Source organism: Equus caballus, chromosome 18 (assembly GCF_041296265.1).
Source record: "Equus caballus isolate H_3958 breed thoroughbred chromosome 18, TB-T2T, whole genome shotgun sequence".
Lineage (NCBI taxonomy): Eukaryota > Metazoa > Chordata > Mammalia > Perissodactyla > Equidae > Equus > Equus caballus.
The window spans coordinates 81,177,660-81,198,558 of NC_091701.1; the positions used below are offsets into that span (position 1 = coordinate 81,177,660).

The 20,899-nt window shown below is 46.5% G+C and overlaps 1 protein-coding gene and 2 long non-coding RNA genes across 7 annotated transcripts in view; 2 read left to right on the forward strand and 1 right to left on the reverse strand.

Annotated features, from left to right (window-relative positions):
• The window catches only part of INO80D (INO80 complex subunit D), a 71,245-nt gene extending 68,857 nt beyond the window's left edge, over positions 1-2,388 (reverse strand). Inside the window, exon 1 of one of the 5 annotated variants that reach the window (XM_023622481.2) lies at positions 2,034-2,388. The gene's annotated coding sequence lies outside the window, so the exon portion shown is untranslated. The other 4 variants (XM_023622476.2, XM_023622477.2, XM_070241695.1 and 1 more) reach the window with 4 other exon arrangements.
• Positions 605-20,899, forward strand: part of LOC111768810 (uncharacterized) — a 33,495-nt gene continuing 13,200 nt past the window's right edge. Inside the window, exon 1 of the long non-coding RNA XR_011428399.1 lies at positions 605-740. This is a non-coding gene — a long non-coding RNA (uncharacterized lncRNA). The remainder of the gene's footprint in view (positions 741-20,899) is intronic.
• Positions 2,427-4,882, forward strand: LOC111768809 (uncharacterized). The gene is made up of 2 exons (XR_002801376.2): positions 2,427-2,687; positions 4,576-4,882. It is a non-coding gene; the product is annotated as an uncharacterized lncRNA (long non-coding RNA).

A 20,899-nucleotide genomic window follows, 5' to 3' on the forward strand; every position in this document is an offset into this window, starting at 1 on the left:
TGACCAGCACGGGCTGAACGGCCTTGGCTGTGACGCCGCCTCGGGCCTCCCTCCCTCCCGCCGGGGTTGGCCCACAGGTGCCAGGCGGGCCGGGCCGGAGGACGCTGACTGCGCCCATCCACGCGGCCTCTCGCTGCCGTCCAGACCCCGACGCGGAGAGCGGGCAGCCTGGGGGCGCTCAGGGAGGGACGCACGGACGGCACTGCCGAAATGACAGGTTTAACTGTGGGTGCTCTGACTCCTAGAGGACTTTTTAAACCCATCTAAACTGAAATTTCAATTCTCTAAAAATAGTAGTAACACGACTTGCTGAGCACATCAGTCGGGGTGGAGGATACACGCGTCCCCAAACAATCTCGCAGAGGAAAGACAGTCTGATTATTGCGACATCCATTAAAATAAACATCTACTTTGGAAACAATATTTAAGAATGAAAAAGTGCCTTTACCTTAGTAATTTAAAATTAACTCAATATTTAAATCTATTCGTTTCCAACGAAGGGTAACTTTTTCTGAGATCCAACCCATGCCTTCAAGAATAAAGGAGCCCGTGAAGCGATCGGGTTGGCAGATTAACACGTGTCTGGGACGGGGCGGAAAGCAGCACAAACTTCCGGGCTCTGCACACACCCGGGTTCGCAGGCCGGGCAAGGTGACGTCAGGATGCACCTTAACATCAAATATGAGGCCAAGGGATTTCTTAAAGGTTAAAATGTTGTAAGCACAGAGACGCGCGCCCAGGTAAGCGCGGGCCAGCACGCGCACGACGCGGGGCGCAGGTGCGCCGAGCCCGCCCCCCGGCCCGGGACCCGAGCGGGCGACAGCCGCGGACCGGCCCGCCCCTCCACCCCGGCGGCCCCGCAGCGGGACGCGGACGCGCGCCGGGCGACCCGCTCCCGGCGGACCAGGGAGAGGACCCGCCCGCCTCCCCGGACGCGCCGCCCGGCCGGGACCCGCGCAGGGGAAGCGCGGCCGCCGCGGGGCGGGGCGGGCGCTGACCTCTCCCCTCTGCCCTCTCACCTCCCTCCCCGCGCCAGGGAGGGCGCCGCCGGCGTCCCCGACCCGGGAGCCGCCGCTGCGAGTCTAAGTTCTCCACAATTTTTTTTCTTTTCTTTTAACTTTCACAACTCACGGCACCAAAATACAGCTCAAATCGAATCTGTCTAAACACAGGAGGGAAAAAGCAAGCACACCCGCCCCGCCCCGCCGGCCCGGCTCGCCCAGGCCCCGCGTCCGCGCGCCCCGCCGCCGCCTCACGGAGACGCGGCCCGGCGCCCCGCGCGCCGCCTCGGCACCGGCCGCCTCGGCACCGGCCGCCGCGGGCCTGCGCCGCGCTCCCCGCGGGCGTCCGCAGGAGGGGCGCGGGCCCCGCAAACTTTTCCCGGCGCCGGGCGCGCGGGCCGTACCTGCCGGGCGGGCGCAGGGGCGGGCCGGGCCCAGGCCCCAGGAGCGCGGCCCGCGCGGGCCCGGGCGGAAACTTTCCGGCCGCCGCTGCACCTGCCTCTCGCCGCCCCCCGCGCCCCCGCCGGCCGGCCGCCCGCCCCGCCCCGCCCCGGCCGGACCCCGCGGGAGGGGACGCCCCACGTCGCGGGCCGGGGGCGCCGCAGCCCCGAGCGGGCCGCCCCCCGCGCCCCCGCGCCCAGGCCCCGCGCCCGCCCGGCCCGCGGCGCCGCCGTCCCGCCCGAGGCCCGGCCCGGGGGCGCGGAGGCCGGGGAAGCGAGGGCGCGGCCGCCGCGGGCCCGGCCGAGGCCTAGCCAGCCCCCGCCGCCCGCACCCCGGCCGCCGCGCAGGCCGCGCCGCCGCCCCGCCCGCCGCCGCCGCCGCCGCCGCCGCCGCCCGCCGCCCCCCGCGCCCCCGGCCCGGCCCGGCCCGCGCCGGCCCCTCACCCTTCCATCCTGCGCCCGGGGCCGGCGCGGGCCGGCGAAGCCCCGGCCTCCCGTGAGCGCGCTCGCCGGCCGCCCTGCCCGCGCGGCCCAGCCCGCCGCCCTACGGGAGCCCGGGGATGTGGGCCGGGCCTGGGCCGCGTCCGCTTACCTCGCCGCCGCCTCTCCTCCTTCCCGTTCGCGGCCGCGCGGACAGGGCGGCGCGAGGCTGGCGCGGGCTGGGCTCGGCCGCCGCGGCCCCGGCCCCGGCGAGCGCGCTGGCCGCTCAGGCGCGGGGGGCGAGGACCATGTTTTTATTTTGGAAACTCCACGGTGCTCCCGGGGTCGGTGCTTATTGAGGGGAAATCCCTGAATACACTCTCCAGCCAAGAAGGCAGGGCTGCGGGCGCCGCGGAGAGGCGGCAGCCTCCTACAGCACCACTACCGGCACCGCGGGGACATAGCAGCAGAGCCTCCGCTGCCCTCCGAAACGACAACTTTCCTACCATCTTGGAGCGGGCAGGGGGGCCGGGCGGGCCGGGCGGGCGGTCCAGGCGGGCCGGGCGGGCCGGGCGGGCGCCTCAGCATCCCCGAGGGCGCCGGGTCCTGGCGGGGCGCGGGCTTTCCGCTGATGACGGGCGTCTGCTTTCCATCTTTTTCCACGGTGGGGACAGGGGTACTTGACTCTTCTTTTGGGGGGAATGATGAGTTTTCTCCGTTCCAGAGCCAAGTTCTGCGTCTGGTGGTCAGTTTATCGGTGTGGACTTCAGGAGAGTCCGCCTCGATGTTGGTCTGTGTATGCTTTTGCACGGAGAGGCATTCCCAGGTTTGTGCGTGCTGTTTATAAAGATGTGCATGTGCCCCCCTCGGAGCCGAGCCCGCTGCCGGGCAGCTGCGGAGGGACGGCTGTGTGTCCTTTGGTCCCGGCGCGAGAGCGATGCCCGTGGACCGTCCGGGGAGGCGGACAGCTGTGTGTCCGCGGAGCAGAGGAAGGCGCGCATCCCTGGGGCTGCTACAACTTCAGGATGACTGGCCGCGTTTCTGGAAGTCATCCTGATTCCGTTATCCTCTGCCCAGGAGGAAGGGTTACTGTCAGCCGGGAAGAGATTTTAAAAGACAGCTCAGGGTTTTCTTTAAGTAAAGTTGCTTGTTAAGAATTCTATCCAGACACTGAATTTTTGATTTATTTGGATTCTCTAAGGTTCAGGTCTTTGCTGCTGCATCACACGTGTTGCTGTCCACTCTGTGTCACAGAATTGAGAAACGTGTCTGTTTTTGTTAGAGTTGCAATGTTGTTAGTTCAGAACTTCCAGGGTGCTGCCAGCCTGTGTAAGTGACTTTTAATAGATTGCAGTGGATGTCCTGAATCTACTTTTTTTAATGAGCACAGCTCAGTAGATCAATGGGCTCAAAGTTACGCAATGCTGAGGTAGCAGGGAGGTGAGAGACAGAAGGTGTGCCCACTGGGAACAATTCCCACAGGACTCTCATTCGCAGAGGATAACTTGCAGATGTGTTTCTATTTTTGTGATGGATGAGAATGGGAGAAAATAACCAGAGGATCTTTTTGTATGGTCTACAGGGAAGGATGACTTGAATCTTGTACTAAAAGTTATTTTTCCGACACATGTTGGCTAACCTGCTGGGAATGAATTTTTAATATTAGTTCTTTGATCAGTAGAATATTTAATTTCTCTAATTTAAAATTTATTACAAAGCATTTAGAAATAATTGATGACTCCACTTAAAAATGTTTATTTTTTGAGCTTCCAAATTTAGAAATTCCCATAATGTTAAAGTCAGTTCACATAATGCATGCATCAGATATTTATTGTTTTCATGCTGACCCCCATCTTTATCATCTAAATTTGAATACAGTATCTGAATAGTCTAGGTTTTCTTTTGTGTGTTTCTTTTTCTTCTTAGTAGAAAAATCTAAAAGTAATTAAAGTAAAACTAACTGATTCTTACCATCTTGGAAACCTCACTTGTTGAAAGTATGTTCTATTTACACTTTTTTTTTTTAACATTTGAAGATCAAACACATTGGTCATGACAGGGAAATAACTTCCCTTAACGTAGAGCTCTAGTGGACTTAGCAGAAGTGTTTTCGAACAACTTGTTGTTCCTTATATATGACATGACGTTATAGATACGCTTTGAATTTTTCAAGAAATTGAGATGTGTTTGTTTGAAGCTGACTGCAGCCTTTTATTCAGGCCCTCTTGTGACCAGCAAACTTATTTGCATAATGTCTATCTGGGGAAGGGGATATGGTGCGTAATCTTAGCATTTCAATGTCTTTCTCTTTATAAAGCTTGACTTGTACATGGCTGTAATCCACCGTGTGTATCCACCAGCTGTGCTAAATAGCCCAGACTTGGGGAATTACAGCCCAGCCAAGAAAGAAATCCCACCATATCTGCAGTATTGGTGAATTTGGTCTGTGTTTATTTCAGTTGATAATTGAGCTTATTTCAGGTGCTGTGTCTCAATTCCTAGAAGGTGCAGGTGCTAACAAAAATGACATAATTAGCCTTAAATAGCCCTATTTTTGCCCAGTAAATGTCCCAGTCCTCAAATCTGGCTCACATTTTGAGCACCTGATGCATCTTGGTTCCTTGCTGGCACTTAAGTATGTGCTGCCATTTAATTCCCCCAAGAGCTCCAAATGTGTTACTTTGCTTCCCTTTCTCTCCTCTTCCTTCTTCTAGATACAGCTGGGACAACATTTCACTTTTAGGAGGTGTAGACCTTCTTGGCCCTAAGTTTCCGATAGGATTCTACGTTTTCCTCCTGCCCAGCGTTTCCAAGGTGCTTCCACAGCTCTGTCCTCTCTGTCTAGAAAGCTGAGTTCCTGCCGTGCACTCTGCCAAAAACACGCTTGGAGCAGCCAGCAGTTGGAGCCTTCTGCATTCATTAGTGCACCCAGTGGCTTATTTCACCTTCCTGAAGCCTTGTACCTAAGCCTGTCCAGTGTTTTGAGGAATGCAAAAATATAAATATATTTGTCAATTGAAATGCACTGTGATTAAGAGAGATTTCCTTCCTGATCCTGAAAATTAACAGTACATGTTGTAAAGCACTAGCACAATTAGAAATATTACCTATGGTTGTAAAATTAGGCTGTTTTTTTAAAGATCTAGTCAGCGGGTGACAGTGACCTGCAGCCGTGAGTGCCAGAGTTCACCTGTGTGACTGGAAGCGGTGGTGTCTTTATTTACTCTGTTATTAGGCCTTAATTTCACAAGTAGCTTTTTTGGCCTCTAATTGAAATAGGAAACGATTGCTTTAATATATATATTTACTAGTATTAGAATCTTTAATTGGTCTGTTTTTTGGTATTAATGATTTTAATTTTGTAAAAGTTAACCACCTTATTGTGAACACTATAGTGAAGTTATTAAGAAAATACCGCCTGTATCCTTAAAAGGTCTCGTTCATAGATTGTGTGGATTTAAAGTGAAAGACTCATGCACCTTTAATGTATCAGAGGTCTTTAAGCAAGAAAGCCATGGCTTTACTGGGAAATGTTTGCTCACAGAATCACGACGTGTCAAAAGACACTGACAGCAGACATGGTTATACAAATTTAATCGGGGTTTCTGGAGGAGTGGGGGGCGGATATAAACCTTCCCTAATCATACAAATGTTTTTCTAACATTTCTAAAGACAGACTCTGACATCATCCCAGGATCCCTGGCTGGTGTGAAGACTCCCAAAGAGGTCAAAGGTAGAAGTGGGGATTGTGCGTGGCCGAGAAGTCTTCAAAACCACACTATTCTGATGGCTGTAGACAAAACTTTTTTCACTTTAAGCATTTTTGTTTTGGAAACATTTGTTGGTAATGTTTCTATCTAAAACAAAGATTATGGTTTTATTGTGGTTACTGTGCCCTGCAAGAAAATGTGTCTGAGACAAGCACTGTGTTTGGCAGACATCCACATCATAGCTTTAGACTTTCTGAGTATGAAGTTTGTGATACACGTTCATCTGTAGTCAAAGCACACGTGCTCAGGTGGTCTCCGAGGTCTACCCCCTGAGCCAGGGCGCTGAGACCTGCCAACTACCATCTGATGCCAAGCCAGAAACCAGGGAAATCTTTTCTTTGTAAATCCCCACAAGGGCCAAAAGCTCCTCCAGGAATGGGATGGCCACTGGTGGCAGCAGGGAAGACACGCCCCTGTGCCACTGCACCGCCTCCCCTTCGTGCAGGCAGAGCGTGTGACATTGCAGCCTGGGCCATGTGCATCCTCGGGGCCTTCTGTCCACTCCTGACCTTAGGCTGAGGAAAACAACTCTCCAACTGCGGCCGTGCTCCAAGGAATGACTGGTAAAAAGAAAACACCCTAAAGAGTATTAAAGATCGAACTTGGGCAGAATTATAACTGATAGCCTTTTCTATAATTTATTCAACCTTTTCTATAATTTATAGTGAAAAAACTGTGTCCCAAAAGTGGTGCTTAGCTGAAACATTGTAGTAAGAGGAGAAATCCATAGAGCCCTCAGAGTAACGGGCAGAGGTCAGCACGAAGGGGACTGTTCATTTCTGCTGCCTTCCTGCTTAAGCAAGCTTTTGCAGGCCCGCTGGGAATTTAACCACTATTTCCATGGGAAAATAAACTCCAGGTTCCAAACAGCTAATTTGCAGTGAGGTTCTAGAATACAGCCCATTAATAAGTTTGGACTTCCTGTTCTGTAACGTCTTTGCCACGTATTGTTATAGACTGCCAGAGTTCAATAGTCAGGGTGTGAACCAAGGGGAAAATCCTCTCATTCAATTAAAATAAGGAATAACTATTAACACAATTCAAACAGCTTGACTTAAATTCAGGTAAGGTAGGTTATCAAAGACGTAAAATGGTAAGGCCCATTGAAGTACACAGGGAGGAAGAAAGGCCTCCGTCAGTAACTAAAGTTGTGGTGTCAGCCTTAAGTCTCTGCTTTATGCATATCTGGGTGCTATATGATCTTATGGCAGGCGTTTGCACTTGGTTTCTTCTTAAGGAAAACCAGAGAGAAAGAAACGAGGGGCAGACGTAGGAAGAGTCCACTGGAGACGGCCAGCCTCACGGCTCTGTTAGGGGTGCTGTCGCCCCACAGTACGCCGGCCCCCCTGTCCCGACGCCTCTGTCCTCAGCGCGGCCAGGTCAGCCCCACTCTGCTCCAAGGCCTCGCCACACCTTTTCCCTGCAGCCTTCTGGTGCCAGCCTGGGTCTCCACTGACCTCACTCGTCCTTCAGTGCCTTTTTCCCCGAGGTTTGTTTTCCCCATGTGCTGCTCCTGTGCACGGGGTGCACGGTGGGAAGAGCTCAGTCTCCTGTCCCGGCCGCCTGGCTGAGAGACGGCTCCACCCCTTCCTCGAAGCGTGGCCCTGGGGAGGCTCCTCCACCTGCAGTCTGGAACGATGGGGACGATGGCACCTCCCTCACCTCGCGGCTGTGAGGGTTAAAGGGCAGAGTGTGTGAGGCGCAGGCAGGTCCCCAGTGCACAGTCAGTGCTGCGCAAAGTCAGCTGCTCCCTGGTCTCTTGCCATTGAGCACATTCCAGGCAGGGTGGCTCAAGGTCAGGGAGTCCTGTTTTGGTTTTGTTTTGTTTTGTTTTGTTTTTAAACACTGCAAGACAGTGGACTTAGCAGCACTAGTCACAGGTTGAATTCAACACAGAGAAGATGAAAGAAGACCATGATTATGGCATACCAAATATCTACATTATGACAGAAACAGTCCATTGATTTTTGTTTCCATATTGTTGAATACCCAGATAGTTGACAGTCTGCAACGAAGAATTTTAAGTTTGGCTGAGATTTGGGGGTCCTTCAGAGTCAATCAAGGTCTTAAAAAATATAATGGAGTACAGGAAGAATACATACAAAATACACAATAGGAGATAGTGTGACCAGTTAAGGCCTCTTCCATTAGCCATTCTAAAGACAGAGATGTATTCACATTTCAGTATGAGGTATTGAAGAAGAGAGACTTTTCTGAAATGAAGCATAAAAAGGATTATGAAATATTTTTAGAAAGAGCCATTCCACAAAGGGAATAGTAGATGTTTCACACGTGTAGGATTTCAACTAGCTGGTTGGAGGTCTGTTTTATTTTTTTTAAGTTTTTTGTGAGGAAGATTGGCCCTGAGGTAAGATCTGTTGCCAATCTTTCTCTTTTTGCTTGAAGAAGATTGTCAGTGAGCTAACATCTGGGCCAATCTTCTTCCATTTTATGTGGGTGCCACCTCAGTGTGGCTTGACCAGCTGTGCTACTTCCATGCCTGGATCTGAACCTGCGAACCCTGAGCTGCCCAAGTGGAGCACACAAACTTAACCAGTACGCCACTGGGCCGGCCCCTAGTCTGTTGTTTGAAAATGCACACACAGATTAGGTAGACAAAGTGTGGGGTTTAGATCACAAACCATGTGTGGATGTCAGAGCTCATATTCATTTATTAGCTGAGCAAACGGGGGCAGGCTCCCTGGCCTCCAAGCCTCAGCACCCCATCTTAGCAGAGGTGCTGGAATAAGAGGATTTGTAGGACCATATGTAGTAAATATCTGACACCTACCAGCAGCTCCATAACTGTCAATTTCTATTTCTTGTCTCTTCATTGAATTCACAGAAAGTGCCTGGAATCAATACGACTTTAATTAGAAAACCGTAAAAAGGAGCCTTGCTCTGGAATCAGTTTCTAAAGTATTGAAAAACAAATACCAAATTAATTAGAATCCTATTTACATACTTACTATTTTCTTGCATGATTTTTTAACTTTTTTTTAAACTTTTTATTAAGATTATGATAGTTTACAACCTTGTGAAATTTCAGTTGTACATTATTGTTAGTCATGCTGTAGGTTTTTTTAACTTTTTATAGATTGGCACCTGAGCTAACATCTGTTGCCAATCCTCTTTTTTATTTATTTTTTTCCTCCTTCTTCTCCCCAAAGCCCCCCAGTACATAGTTGTATATTTTTGTTGTGGGTCCTTCTGGTTGTGCTGTGTGGGACGCCACCCCAGCATGGCCTGATGAGTGGTGCCATGTCTGCGCCCAGGAGCCAAACTGGTGAAACCCTGGGCCACCAAAGCAGAGCATGCAAACTTAACCACTCGGCTACGGGGCTGGCCCCTTTTCTTGCATGATTTATATGAGATTTCTCTTTTTGATTAAAGTTATTAGCGCTCTTGAGTAAATGAAAGTTTCATTAAAAAAAGATATGATTGAATCATATACTTTGACAGTAAGAAGAGGCCCAGCCCACAAGCTTCTCTTCACTCAACTCTTGCGTTTCCCCAGCACTTGGCTCCAACAGACCACCGTCACGGGGTCTGCTTACTCCGGGTGTGAGGACCTTGCCTCCACTCTGTGGCGTAGTGTGTTTGGAACAGCAAACTTAAGAAATCAGTTTAGCAGCTTATGACCTACTACAAGAACAGAATGACATAGAATAGAAAATATCCAAAGTCATTGTGGGCAAAGTCTCATTTCATGAAACGGTTCTCTCCAGTTACATGTGCATGTATGTGTGTTTTTATGGTGGGTTGAGAGAAAAAGTTGGAAAGCTACTGCCAGTTATTACTGTAAGGCTGGAATTTGTAGCATCCTGTAGCAGTTAAGAAGTGAACCAGACGGGGCCGGCCCCGTGGCCGAGCGGTTAAGTTCACATACTCTGCTTTGGCAGCCCGGGGTTTCATTGGTTCGGATCCTGGGCATGGACATGGCACCGCTCATCAAGCCATGCTGAGGCGGCGTCCCACATGCCACACTAGAAAGACCCACAACTAAAAATATACAACTATCTACTGGGGGGGCTTTGGGGAAAAAATAAAATCTTTAAAAAAAAGGTGAACCAGACAGTCCCTGTCCCACTGGCTTTACAGTCTAGGGAGAGGATAAAGATCTGAACTGGCCTGGTTGAAGACCAGTAAGCACAGTGGAGCCTGAGAAGAACTGGAGACCACAGGCTTAAAAATATTAAGTTTCTGGGCCAGCCCTGGTGGCCTAGTGGTTAAGTTTGGTGCACTCTGCTTCAGTGGCCCGGGTTGGGTTCCTGGGTGCAGAACTACACTGCTCTGTTAGTGGCCATGCTGTGCTTGGGGCCCACTTACTAAAAAAATAGAGGGAGATTGGCACAGATGTTAGCTCAGGGTGAATCTTCCTCAGCAAAAAAAGAAAAAAATAAATAAGTCTCTTAATTATTTCCAACTGCTGGCCAAGCTAAACATGTCTGTGGCACATTTGCTGTCTGATGAGAACATGTGACCCTGCATAGATTAGCTCATCAAAATGGGCTTGTCCCTGCGGCTTAGCTTGCCATACCTCAGAGACACGAGGGAGCCATTGTGTGGTCAAAAGAATGAGAGAAAACCTGGAAAGACTAGGACTTCTCTGCTTGGGAAAAATAAACTGAACAGGGTCGTGATTAAAGGCAATGAAGTAGGTCAGCTGAACATTAAGTTGTTTGCCTGTAAGTCAGAGACAGCTTGAATCTCAAGTGAAGTATTTAAGAGGAAAAGGAAGTATTTTCACACAGCAAGTTCTGATAATATAGAATTTGATTCAAAAGATGGAATTGTTGCAAAGGTTCACTTTGTAACAGTTGAAAATAGGAGACGGCCCAAACTGGTTAGCCTTCTCAGGTCGCACAGCATATAGGGAGTGCTGGCTGGGCGCTGTCCGCGCTTAGGCTCCTGGGAAGTCAAGGAAAATGCGCTGCACAGGTGTGCCCAGGGAGCCTGCAGTCCAGCTGCAAAGTGAACCCCCCACCTCCACCCCGGAAGCCCCTGGAGAATATGCAGGGCTCGGTGGAGAAGGGAAGGGGCCGGGTAAGGAGAGGCGGCGGCCTGGGTGCTGTCCAGGCCCGGCTAGGTAGCTGGGTGACCCCGGGCTGCTCTCAGAGCCCTGAGCCTCTTTGGCTCCTTGTAAAAATCAACAAGAGCGCTTGTGTAGATTCAAGAAGATACGTGAAAGTCTCTAGCATGGTCCTGGCACATAGAAGATCGGTGTTTGCTGAATCTAAGTGGAGGGGTTTTATTTCTCTGGGGCAGAGGAAGCAGCCTGAGGTGCAGCAGGAGGGGGCGCGTCTTCGCCTCGGTACAGCGGAGGGTGTGTGCTGAAGGCTCTGGGTGAAGGAGGCGGTGGCCCCCAGTTAGAGGACTTGGAAAAAGGTAACAAGCAATAAGGAGCCACTGCTTGTCCCTAAGAAAAAGGATCTGCTGTTGAATGGTTAAAGGAGGACCTGTGGCGCATTCATGGCGCGCTAGGCAGTGTGCTCAGGATGCTGGGGAAACAGTAGCTCCTGCCCTCAAGAGAGAAGAGAAGCACGGTTTCAGGGATGTTTTATTTTTATTCAGGTCCAACTTTTAAAAATATAAGCTCCATGAAGTCTAGGGTCTTTGTCTGTTTTTCTTTCTTTGATCTATTTTGTTCACTTAGCATCTAGAATAGTGCCTGGCACAAAATATGTGCCATAAATATTTGCTGAGTCAATGAATATTTGAGAGTTTGAATTCATAAGCAGTACAATCTCTTTGAGACGATTAGATAATTAAGATGTGGCTTTTGGATCGGTTAAATGAGAAGCGTTCTGAGGAAGCGAGCATGGACTTTTTGTCAGTCTCACTAAAAGAGGCCCAATGATTGGTAAAATATCTGTACAGTTCTATTTGGGTCAGCAGCCCTTGAGCAACTGTATTCCAGTTGACCTATTATAGTCTAACTAAAAAAATCTGTGAGTGGGGTTAAGTATATTCCACTTTTTTTTCTTGGCATATTTCTGTTGTGCATTCTTTATTACTAAAAACACTTAAAGTGTATTCACACCCTCTTTTAAATGACTAATGTTACTAAATATTGAAAACTCTACAGGTTAGCAAAGAAGAAATATGATATAAGAGAATCACTTGAAGTGAAAAGCAAACATACAAAAGGAAAAAACTATGGTTTTCCTTCTAGCCTTTGGTGTGGAACCTCTCTAGCATGTTTGAGCAAATATCTTTGTGCGTTCCCGTCCCCCGTTTTGTAGGACATGATCAATTATACCATCTGCTCCTTTGCATAACTTGGCAGCTGTTAACTGACTAACATTATTCCCTGAGTTTTGCTGTCACCGTAGATGGTTCTAGAACATAAGAACAAAAGATTTGTAAGTATAGCTTTCATAATCCAAGTTTACTTTAAATTACAGAGGAAAAAAAAAAGAATCAATATTGACCAACTGGGAAGAACTAAATAAATATTTACGTAGTCATAAATCATTTCAGTTTTCTCAGAGCTTATTACCTGATGTTTTATATAGCTAAATGTTTTAAATGTATAAAGCAAGAGCAATTAAGTAACTTAATACCAACAGAATCCGCACTTCGAATGGCGGAAGAAAGGATCATCTCCGTTTGTGGTGAGATCACAGATGCTTCCTGTTGCTCCCTCCAGGACGATGTTCACATCAACCTCAGAGGAGGCCGTTAAGCCAGCCTCCAGCTAGGTGGTAGCACTGTGTTTCTCTCTGGGAGAAGGGGGGAAGAATTATGTTACCTGAAGCGTGTGAGCAGCAAAGTCAGAGTCCTTTGTGCAGTAATCACTGACGATGTGACAGTTCTCTGTCAGTCCCTGCAGTGTGTCCATCTCTCTGAAATGAAGCCAAGAAAAAATCATAGGGAAAGAGACTCCGGATCCGTTCTTAGGAAGCTCACATAAACGCTCCAGGCGGGCCATTTGTCCTTTTTTTCTGTTGGAAGGGGGTCTCTATCTTGTCTGAATCATACTGTTCAAATACTGTGTTACTGAGTTTTTTGCTTACTTCTCTTTATCTTGACTTGAATTCGGAAAACTTCTGAAATGTTCATCCTTTTAAGCTGTTGAAAGGATTTTGTGTATTTATAGTTTTACATGGTGACTCCTTAATTTGAAATAAAAGTAAAAAGCAAACAGCCAAACAACAAACACAAAAAGCCTCTACGATCTACTAAGTTGTACAAATTTTCATTTTTGGATTGCACTCATTAATAGTGTTTGCTTGCATTAATCTACACTACTGCATCAAAATCATTACAATGTAGAAGTCTTCAAAAACACACCAACTCTTCCAAAATTAAGCTATCTTAAAGGGAAATAGAATTCGAATTATTAACAGACAAGCAGGAAGCAACATAGCCATTACTCTTTGAGCTAAGAATCTTAAAGCACATTATGAACACTTTTTGTGTTACGTAACAATTGGAAAAACAAGTTCTAGCAAATGAATTGCTTAAGATTCCATAGATTGGCCCAACTCTAGAGAGAAATAACTTGGTGTGTTTTGTTGTGATTTTTGTTGTTAACTAAACTACAGACTTTATTCAGGTTTCGTCAGTTACCACTAATGTCATTTTTCTGCTCCACTCAGTCTTTCCTTGTCTTTCATGACCTCCTCCCTTTTGAAGAGGACTGGTCAGTTATTTTGTAGAATGTCTCTCAGTTTTGGTTTGTCTGGTGTTTTCTCATGATTAGATGAGGTAATGTGTTTTTGGCATGAAAATCTCAGATGTGATGTGTCCTTTTCAGGGCCCCTATCGGGGAGGACCTGATGTCCACGTGTTATGACTAGCTGTGTAGTTTCCTCCTGCTGCTGTAACCAATCGCCACAGACCCAGCGCCGTAAAACAACACCCACTTATTATCTCACAGTTTCTGGAGGTCAGAAGTCCAGGCACAGGACGGGTACACTCTCTGCCCAGGGTCTCACAGGGCCACCCCGCAAAGGTGTGGGCTGGGCCGCATCCTCATCTGGAGCTTGGGGTCCTCTTCCCAGCTCATTCAGGTTGTTGGGGGAAATCAGGTTCTCAGTTAGGACGGAACTGTTTTCCTGCTGGCTGGCAGCTGGGAATCACCCTCTGTTCCTAGAGGCCACTCTCAAATTCATCTACAAGGGCAGCAGGAGAATTTCCCTCCTGTGCAATCCCTCTCCCCCTTTGAATCTCTGACTTCTAGACCCAGAGTTAAAAGGCTCATATGATTAGGTCAGGCGCAAACCGATAATCTCCCTTTCTTAAAGCCAACTGTGTCACATAATATGACCTAATCGCAGGACTAAAATCCATCATCTTCACAGCCTGCGTGATTGTGCAAAGCATGTCTAGCAAAGGTGGGGAGGAAGAGGGAGCAAGCTGCATTTTCGAGTTCTGCCTACCCCACTGGGGATGGGAAGCTTGACTCACTTGGTTATGCTGGTGTCTTCTGGGCTTCTCCACTGTAAAGTTACTGCTTTTCCATTTGTAATTAAAAATATCTTGGGAAAGATACTTTGAACTATGCAAATATTGTGTTCACCTCACACTTTCCTACACTAATTTAACCTTCAGCAATGGAACTGTCCATTCTCCTCCATCTATTTATGTACTTATTTGCTTATTTCATTGCAGACTCATGGAGATATATATATTTCTTAATTGAAGTATAGTTGACATATAATATTATGTTAGTTTCAGGTGTATAACATAGTGATTCAACATTTATATATATTACAAAACGATCACCATGATGACTCGGGTAACCATCTGTCGCCATACAAAGTTATTGCAATATTATTGACTCTGTCATCTACGCTGTACATGACATCCCTGTGACTTACTAATTTTATGGCTGGAAGTCCGTACCTCTTGACCCCCTTCACCTGTCTCACCCATCCGTCACCCTCTCCCCTCTGCCAACCACGTTTGTTCTCTGTGTCTATGAGTCTGTTTCTGTTTTGTTTCTTCGTTTGTTTTGTTTTTTAGTTTCCACATCTAGTGAGATCATACGGTATTTGTCTTTCTCTGTCTGACTTATTTCACTCAGCATAATGCCCTCAAGTCCCACCCATGTTGTCGCAAAAGGCAAGATTTCATTCTTTTTTATTATGGATATACATTTTATTTGAGGAGTTATAATCCAATACTATCATTATTTGGTTGTCCAAATTATTCCAGCTTTGGCCACTGTGAGTGCTTTCAGGTTAGCCTCCGTGCCCCCTCAACAGGCCCCCATCCTTTTTGAGCACTTCTTTACTTTCTGACACCATAAGATGCTCTAGGTTCATCTTGTAACCACTTTTCTAAGGATAATTCCAGTTTTAGTCCAAGAGAACTAGAGGTATATTTCAGTTTGTATTGGCTAAAAATTAGTGACTCCATAGGCCGGGTGCCGATTATGTATTAGTTTCCACTTGCTGTCCTAACAAAGTACCACAAATTTAGTGGCTTAAAACACAACTCATTATCTTACAGTTCTGCAGGTCAGAAGTCCAAAACGGGTTTGTTAAGATACAGCAGACCCACAACTAGAAGGACCTGCAACTAAGATATACAACTATGTACAGGGGGTTTGGGGAGATAAAGCAGAAAAAAAAAGAAAAAAAAAAAAAGTAACCCTAGTGGAACAATGTATCTGTTTAAAAGAAAAAGAAGATACCAGCTGGGCGGGGTTCTTTCTGGAGGCGCTGGGGGAGCATGTGTTTCTTGCCTCTTCCAGCTTTAGAAGATCCTTGACTGTGTGAGTCCTTGCCTGAGTCTTGAAAGCCAGGAGCATAGTGTCTTCTAGTCTCCTCTGACTTGTCCTGCTGCCTTGCTCTTATTAGGATCCTTTCTGATTCCTTGGTGCCCATCGAGATAATCCAGAACAATCTCCTCATCTCAAGATCCTTTAACTTTATCATATCTACAAAATCCCTTTTGCCACGTAAGGTAGCATATTCACAGTTTCAGGAATTAGGACAGGGATTTTGGGGGCCTTTACTCTGCCAACCACATGAATGTATTTCGACTAATGGGACAATTGATCGGTCCACATAAATCAGGCAAAAGGAAGATATCCCTTTAATAACGGGTCCCTTTCTACTTTTTCTTCTTAGCCCAGTAAGTCATCTTTTTAAAAAAATTGCAGTATATTTGCACATTTGTCTAAACCCTTCATAAAAGCAAATGTCACTAACCCTCCATTGGGAGGACCGTGGTTTTGGTTTTCCTCCAGCAGCAGTGAGTTGGTCCATCTGTCTGTCCTCCTCCTTCATCTGTTTGTCACCAACAGCACACATTTTTACAGGATCCTGCCCCGTTGTAAAAGCACTGATTGTCATTGCCCACGGTGCATTTCTCTGCTGTCCGAAGAGCTTGGTTTATATAACCCATAGGCATGTTGCTGGTTGGCAAGTACATTGGCAGAGCTAAATGAAAATTAAATGTTCTCCTCATACTCTTGGCTATACCTGTGCATTTACTTCTTATTCATTTATTTATTGAGCAAATGTTAACTGAATATCTGACTGTGCAAAAGACATTGCAATAGATGTGGGTGATGACCAGTAAGATGTAATACGCTATGATTCAGACTATGGGGACACCGCTTTTAGTAGCTTAACCTCAGGGAGTAATTCAAGTATCTAATACTTATACTTATTTTCTGTCTGGGAGGTCATTTCTAAAACCAAGGTTTTCCCTTTGTTATTACTTTCAACTGACTAGAAGTAAAATTTTTGATGTAAAGTAATATGTATAAAAAAGCCGTTTAATGCTTTCTGTTCTAGTGCTCAACCATAGCTTGGTGGCATACTAAATCCCAGGCTTCCAGGGACGCATGTGCTTCCTTTCTTTTCAAGGGGTGAAATAGCAACAACGGCAACGCTCACTAAGCACTTACTCCTGGCCAGGACTTTACATGTTAGATTATTCAGTCAGCCCTCTGAGGCAGGTGTCCCCATCATCATCATCATCATCTCCCTTTCAATAAGTAACAGAAAGAGAGAGAATGTGGCTGGGGAGTGGCGGCGCCAGGATTGAAATCTGGCAGCCAATTTGCAGAGCTTTCTCCCTACACACCCACACCTCGGTGTGGACAACGTCACATAGTGTTGGATCAATAAATAGTGCTGGATATAGCGATGGCTCCAAATCCTGCTCATAATTTGATCATTTTCCCAACTTTGGAATATATCTGAAAAACTATAATCTCAATGGATTGTGACACACACAGTGAACAGAAATTGTAGAAGCAGCCTAAGTGCTGCGCAGACTTAGGAAATCAAAGTCCTGTTGAATGCACACACAGTAACTAGAGCCCAGGACACCATAGGCCCCAGCTCATCAAGCTGCTGTTGAAACCATGTTTCATTTGATGACATGATGCAGGGAGAATGTAGCTCCCAGCAGTTATTCAGAATAAGGTAGAACTATATGCTACTATCTGTTTTACCATTGGCAATTACTTTCCCATAATTAAGAAGGACTGCTAGGGGCTAGCTGGTGGCGTAGTGGTTAAGTTCGTGCACTCTGCTTTGGTGGCCCAGGGTTCGTGAGTTCAGATCCTGTGTGTGGTCTTAACACCACTTGTCAAGCCATGCTGTGACTGCTTCCCACATATAATGGAGAAAGACTGGCACAGATGTTAGCTCAGTGACAATCTTCCTCAAGCAAAAAGAGGAGGATTGGCAGTAGATGTTAGCTCAGGGCCAGTCTTCCTCACACACACACAAAAATAAGGACTGATGTCAGTCTGGGTATTTGCTATGATTTGGATGTTTGTGTCCCCTCAAAACTCATATGTTGTAACCTAACCCCCAGTGTGATGGTGTTAGGAAGTGCACTTATGAGAGAGGCCCCACAGAGCTCCCTATCCCTTCTACCAGGTGAGGACAGTGAGAGATGGCCGTCTCCAACCCGAAAGAGGGCCTTCACCAGAAGCAGACCATGCTGGCACCCTGATCTTGAACGCCCAGCCTCTAGAATTGTGAAAAGTAAATTTCTGTTGTTTATAAGTTACCCAGGGGGACGGCCCTGTGGCCAAGTGGTTAAGTTCGGCCGCTCTGCTTTGGCAGCCCAGGGTTTTGCCGGTTCGGATCCTGGGTGCGGACATGGCACCGTTTATCAGGCCATGCTGAGGCGGCATCCCACATGCCACAACTAGAAGGACCCACAACTAAAGATATGCAACTGTGTACTGGGAGGCTTTGGGGAGAAAAAAAAAGGAAAAGTAAGTTACCCAGTCTGTAGTATTTTGTTATAGCGGCCCAAACAGACTAAAACAGTATTATTTTTCCAGTTCTTGGAAAAATCCTGGAAAAAAACTCTTGGGTAAATAAATTTTGGCTGCCTAGTGATAGGTTCTTTAAAATATATTCTGTTCACACCTAATCAGAGAGAATGTTTTTCATGTTGCTTTATGTCTGCATTTGAATACGTACATGCTTCATTCATAGACATGTGTACGTTTTTCTATTCCAGGACACCTGAGTCTAAAGCATTTTCACATCGAAGTTCATAGATATTCCCCAACCTAGTTTAAAAAATATATAAATCTAGATAAGTTGGAAAGGGGAAAAATGAATTCGATTTATATCCACATTTGTACAGGTCTTTGAAATATGGATACACTCAACAAGAAGGAACATTATTCAAGTATTCAAGATAATTGAAAGTTTTGGAATAAAATATAACATGAAATGTATGAAATGTGATTTATATAGTTCAATAAAATATACATAATGTAAAATATATTCAAAATAAGTTTATATTATAATTTGAAAGTAAATTTTGTCAGCATATATATGGCTACACATGACTAATTTCTACTGAATTGCTAATCACTTAGAAGTGATTTTCATAAATAGGGTTGTCTACCAATAATTTTAAAATAAGACACAGAAGATGGTGTCCTGAAGGGCCAGTAAATTATACAGCATAAGTAAAGGATTACTAGTCAATCAGTGGATTATTTTTCTACATTGCTGTTTTCCAATTTTATAGAGAGCCAGTTACTTAATATTTGACCAACCAGATAACCTCAGACTCTTGGCTCTGGATGATTTGGTTATTTCTTGCTAGAGATCAAATTTTGAGGCCCTTGAACCGTATTATGAATATGGGTCTCCTAAGGAAGATACAGGTATTTATTATTTAGGGGTAAGACAAAGTGCTAAACATTGTTTTCTTTTTTTTAGAGGGGACATTAGAGTGAGCTTTGGAAAACTGATGAGTGGCCTTGAAAATTTTGTTCATTCATTTATTCAGACACATCTGTGGTGAGCCCACCACTGACAGTGTCCTGAGACTTACACAGATGGTCACACACAGGAAGTGGTTGAGCCGCTGCCTCTCCTAGAGCTTCTGATGCCATGAAGCACATGGGTGCACACAGTGAGCAAAAGGATACCAGATCTCAGTTTCCTCTGGGGCCGCGGTTCCTTCCATGGTCCCTGGGGGGGGTACCCCTCCATTATACATGTTCTCAGTGATACTGAGCAATGTATCATTCCTATTAGTGCCTCTGAATCCATAGGTAGTAGATAATATCCCCATTTTACAGATGGAAAAAAAAAATCAAAGACCCAGTGCTTTAAATCAGGCACTACACTATCATGACAGGCCCCTCTCCAGGGCCCTTTGCTTGCAGTTTACTTGTCTCTACTCCAGATCAAATTACAGAAATGATGTGAGGAAAGGACCACTTGGATAATTACTCCATCTGGTAAAAGACTAGGATGACTTTCTAGTACTTTTATTAGTAAAATTTTAAATATATCAAGAAGATGGCCTGTTGCCTCTGATAAAATGCTCCCTCCGCAAAACAAATGATAAATTTGGAGGAGAAACTTTTCTGTTCAAATAAAAATGTGTTGCTCTTCGACCCCATAATGTCATTTCAAGGAATTTGTCCTTACAGATATACTTAGAAAAGTATGCAAATATTTATGTAGAAAGATATTTATTACTGCATTATCTGTAATAGTAAAATAAATCTAGAGAAAACCCTAAATATCCCATCAATAGGGAAACAGAACAGCAGAGTGGCTAAGCACTGCCTGGATTCAAATCCCCGCTCAACAACGTAGCCGCTGTGTGGTCCCTGACAAACTGTCTCCCTGTGCTTTCAGTTTTCCCATCTGCAAAGTGGAGCTAACAACAGGGTCTCCTTCACTGGCTGTGAGAGCGTCCGATCGGGGCCCCATCCATGCATCTGCTGCGTGCATTTTAGTGACCATTATTGATGGGGAAGTGGGATAACTTTGGTAGAGGCACACGATGGAACACGCAGCAGCTACTTTAAAAAGAGGGCTCCACACACTCTATTTAAGCAGAGGGCAGTCTGGGCCGACTGTCTGTGTCCCTCCCTCCGACACCCAGGGAAAAACTTAGCTTGGTGCGTATACTGAAGAACAAAGAGCAGATGTTTTGAGCTCCAGTGGAAAAAGCATTTTGGGGTTTTGGGGGAAGGGAGGGGGGAGGCTTTGGAGCAATGTGGAGGGTGAGGAGAGGAAAGAGAAGCCAATGCTTTTGATGGATCAGTTTGCTGGGTGAGTTCTGGGGAGGAAAGGGAGGAGGAGCAGAATTATGGCTCCAGAGGAAATGGAGATCTGCTCTCTTCTTGGTCACTACTCACCCCTGTGCTTTACTGCATCAGGAACTCTAGCAGAGACAATAATTGCTCAGCCGTTTAGTGTGTGTGATCATGCTGAGTCAGGGCAAGTCAGTCCCGCTCTCCGGGAGGGAGGTGCTCAGGAGGGAGAAGGAGTGACCTCTTCCTGGGCCGTAGGGCCGATTAGGAGGATGCCTTGCCCAGTGCCCTAATCGGTATCTTAGTCCTGGGAGAAGCGAACTGTCATTCCTAGGGGTGAGCAGTTCACTGCTCTACTCAACCTCGAGGATCAGGCATAATAATTCAAGTCAACATCAAAACATTCAAATTTAAGAGCACGCTGGGTACTGCCCAGGGAATAAACGCGCATGGGCACAGTCCTTGGCTGGTGGCCTTAACTGTAAAGCCATTAAGGGTCAGAACAGGCCGCTTGCTGCATCAGAAGCAGAGAAGTTCCTAATAATCTCTGCCGGATCACCTAGCAGAAAGGTTTCTGCTCCCTTTTAGGGCGTTTTTCATTTTCCTTCTGAAAATTGCTTTTCTTGCACAAGGCCTTAATGAATTAAACCACAAAACATGAATGGAAGAACCAATTCCAATCAAAAAGTTGACAGTGGAATAGGAAGTGGACGCTCGAGACTCAAATAGATTATTTAAAATGTTTAGATCTCTCTTTTCTGGCAATCA